Here is a 4,890-nt window from a genome sequence, read left to right on the forward strand (position 1 = left end):
GCTATGCACACATTCAAACACTCTGCTGAACAGAGATCACATGTGGTGTGATAATACAGCAGTATTCATGCAACATTTGAAAAAGAGGCTCAATTCGCACAGTATGCAATTATCATGATTTAACCCTGAGAATCTTAAACATTTATTTATTATTGTAAAATTTATGACAACTGATTTGTTAATATCTTGTGCGGTGAAGAACACTGACAATTTTTATATATCAACAATATTATTATATAGAATATAAATATTTTTCTGACAAGTTTTTGTTGGTAAAGAATCCAAGATTAGGAAAACTTTTCTTCATTATACTTTGCGAGTACGGTACTTCTGTAATACACATTTATTTATAACTCCATCATTTTTGTTGTTTGAAGATGTTGTTCAGCAAACCCAGGATTTCATTATTTAAAAACTGCATACATAAAAAAGATACTTATTTTCGAAATAAACCAAGTTTTTATTATCTTAAGCAGTACACATGTAATATAAAGGTGATACACAATAATAATTTTCTGACATTTTTTGTTCACTCATAAATATAATTTATGTTGTATCTTCATAAATATTTAGTCTCAGTTGTCGTAAGTTTGGTTTGTTAATGATAGCTTTGTATTTTCTATGTATAGTACGAATTGTGTTTCTGTTATCAATTTATTTAGGAACGAATACATCAGGTGAAACTTATGAATCTGAATTTAATAAATTCATGAATCTGAATCTAACCAAATCAATTTATTCTGAGCATCCGCAATTGTTCTGTCAGTGTTGTTGGGATAGGTAATTTATAATGAAAATCATTAAAAAGACCCATTTTTCAGATAATTGTCCATCATCAACCTGCCAAGTTTCATTGATATTAGCTGCAGAATTTCTGAAAAAATTTTGGAGATTGAAACCAGAAACAAATTAGAACCAGTAGTCACGTTTTCAGGCTGCGCCTGAACAGGAGACTAATAAAACCTGGCTATACAGTCCTACCCAAAGTTTAAGGATTGGATGGGTCAGATTGAACACTAGCAACAGATTCAAGTAATACAGCCCACCATCTTTGTTCAATAGATAATCTTACAATATGTAAATGAAAATTGGACCTGAGATCATAATGCATCAACACACTACGTATACAACAGCATCAATTTTTACATCTGGTTCTAAGTTATTCTAAACTCAGCAAGGTAAAAAATCTGATATGTCAGTATAAGTGTTAGTTTGCAACAATGTACCAATGCGCTTTAAAAAAAGGGCCCTGACCAACCAGATGCCATACAGACCTAGGCATATTTGAGTGATGAAACACTGACCAACCAGATGAAATACAGACCTAGGCATATTTAAGTGATGAAACAGAAATTAATTGTGCTTTGATGTCTCTTCTAGTAAAAAAAATGTTTTCGTAATAAGGCCAGACTTTTTTTCCCTTGTTTCTTGAGTTTTTATAAGGCAATTTTTTTGAGGAGGGTGGGAAAAAACTAAAATTAATTCTTTTTTTCCATTAGATTTGTGAGATCATTGATGGGAGAGAAGAAATGAAATACAATTTTATTCCGTGTATAAACTTGTTTCTTATCTGCGCAAGACTTTGATACTTTGATCATGATATTCCCACGAAAATGCAACTTGTTATGCAGCGGGCGAAAAAAAAAAAGAAGATAAAAATAAGTTTTTTTTAGTAATTTTTTGCACAAGTCGGCAGGCGTGAGAAATTACGCTGAAACAAAATTTTATTTTTATTTCATTTTTGGCTCCTGTTCACTTGGCGGGTTCACGAAACAAGGGATAATAAAAGTCTGGCCTAAATCAAGAAAAGTTTATAACATTAATATCATTAACACCAAATAAGTACATTTGTTTACATGTATTTGTATACAACAACCCATTTATTTATTTATTTATTTATTTATACCCTATGTGCAAATTACTCAATGTATTATTAAGTGCCATTCAACAGCTGAACTCAAAACTCCTCTGTGATGACAGTATTAGAGACATATTAATAATTTCAAAATTTTAGCCTTTCAAACAACCTTGGCAACTACAATGTATGTGATCCACATTATTGAAGCTATAATACACACAGAAATAAATTTGATTGTATATCTGTGGTTTTTAGCCTGATTTACACCAGAACAACTCTACCACAAGTTCAATTTAAATCAGATTTTTGAAATATCAGAAATAATATTTAGATCAAGATTCAATGAAATAAGATGATTAGTACTCGTGTTATTGAGTGAAAAGACTAATTATGCAAATTAGGTAATTTAATATGCACAGATTTTAGTAAAACTAGCCAGGTCTGTGCAAGTTTTTATCATCACCTTAAACAGCCTGGCAGCATATTAAATATACATAGGTGAACTGATCATTGTTGTCTTGGAATTTCTGTTTTGAATGCTTGCAGTTTGTCATATGATTTGGTCACGTTATGCAAATATACACCCAAAGTCTCTCAAATATTAAAAACAAATACTCCCATCATATATTTGATTAAAATAGAATTGTCTATTCCACATGGATACTAAAGTTTATCAGACATTTGACTGTGCTTGAGATTGTATTTTTTACTTGGATAGTGAAATTCTGCTTAAAAACATATAATATATCCCTAATAATAAAGAAACTATACAACAAAATTAAAAAAAAATTTTTTTTTTACAAATTTTCCTCCAACATTAATAAACATTCCAGTTTACAATGACCTGTCCTAAATATCAGTTTTCATAAATTAAGGAAAATTTTATTTTATATTGCACTATTTTTTACAAAATAATTTGAATAAGTTTGTCAAAAAGTGACAATTGTAGCTGAATACTCAATTTTTTATTTGAGCCTATTTTTTTAATCTTTTAACGAGAACATTGCCTTCTTTCCTCAGTGATTTTAGACCTTCTTTGAATTTTCCATTTAGAGTTATATTGAGGCCAAGATAGTTAAATTGATTTATTAAAAATCATGATTTTAGTTTTTTGCAGTATTTACTGTTAAATGCCATTTTGACGTGTACATGGCTAATTTATCTAAGCAGGTTTGTAAATCTATTTTTGATTTTGATAGAATGACTATGTTGTCAGCATACATGAGATAGCGGATTTTTGTAATATTTAATAGCAGTGAGACACAACTGTCAACATCTAGTAGGTCGAATTAGTACATAGAATGTACTCACTCGAGTAAAAAATCTGCTTGGCATTATTGTACCGTATCATACATAGAATGTACTCACTGGAGTAAAAAATCTGCTTAACATGTATGTACCATATCATACATAGAATGTACTCAATGAAGTAAAGAACTGCTTAACATGTATGTACCATATCATACATAGAATGTACTCACTGGAGTAAAAAATCTGCTTAACATGTATGTACCATATCATACATAGAATGTACTCAATGGAGTAAAGAACTGCTTAACATGTATGTACCATATCATACATAAAATGTACTCAATGGAGTAAAGAACTGCTTAGCATGTATGTACCATATCATACATAGAATGTACTCAATGGAGTAAAGAACTGCTTAACATGTATGTACCATATCATACATAGAATGTACTCAATGGAGTAAAGAACTGCTTAACATGTATGTACCATATCATACATACATGTTAAGCAGTTCTCTACTCCATTGAGTACATTCTATGTACCATATCATACATAGAATGTACTCACTGGAGTAAAGAACTGCTTAACATGTATGTACCATATCATACATACATGTTAAGCAGTTCTCTACTCCATTGAGTACATTCTATGTACCATATCATACATAGAATGTACTCAATGGAGTAGAGAACTGCTTAGCATGTATGTACCATATCATACATAGAATGTACTCAATGGAGTAAAGAACTGCTTAACATGTATGTACCATATCATACATAGAATGTACTCAATGGAGTAGAGAACTGCTTAGCATGAATATACCATATCATACATAGAATGTACTCAATGGAGTAGAGAACTGCTTAGCATGTATGTACCATATCATACATAGAATGTACTCAATGGAGTAAAGAACTGCTTAACATGTATGTACCATATCATACATAGAATGTACTCAATGGAGTAGAGAACTGCTTAGCATGAATATACCATATCATACATAGAATGTACTCAATGGAGTAGAGAACTGCTTAGCATGTATGTACCATATCATACATAGAATGTACTCAATGGAGTAAAGAACTGCTTAACATGTATGTACCATATCATACATAGAATGTACTCAATGGAGTAGAGAACTGCTTAGCATGAATATACCATATCATACATAGAATGTACTCAATGGAGTAGAGAACTGCTTAGCATGTATGTACCATATCATACATAGAATGTACTCAATGGAGTAAAGAACTGCTTAACATGTATGTACCATATCATACATAGAATGTACTCAATGGAGTAAAGAACTGCTTAGCATGTATGTACCATATCATACATAGAATGTACTCAATGGAGTAAAGAACTGCTTAGCATGAATATACCATATCATACATAGAATGTACTGGGGGAATTGTTACAAATAGCCTCTTTAAAAATAAATGCATTACCACTTATGTGTAACATCATTTTCAGAAAGAATTAAAAATATAAAATGTGTAAAATCATGTTACTAAAAAAATATATACGAAATATAAAAATAGTAGATATGCTGTCCTCACATTTCTACACATTTCATTTACTGGAGAGTCTTGTCCATTATCTTCAAGAACAAACCTCCTAGCTAAGTGAATGGTAATATAAAGGGATCACTTAAAATCAAATTCAGCAGCAGTTTTTCATTACCCATTTACAATCTCATATAACTATACATCTGACTTTGAAAACAATAGAATTCACCTGTCCATAAAACGCCATACAGATTGGCTCAAAAGTTTTACAGA

The sequence above is a fragment of the Saccoglossus kowalevskii genome, chromosome 10 (assembly GCF_978046115.1).
Source record: "Saccoglossus kowalevskii chromosome 10, keSacKowa6.1, whole genome shotgun sequence".
Classification (NCBI taxonomy): domain Eukaryota; kingdom Metazoa; phylum Hemichordata; class Enteropneusta; family Harrimaniidae; genus Saccoglossus; species Saccoglossus kowalevskii.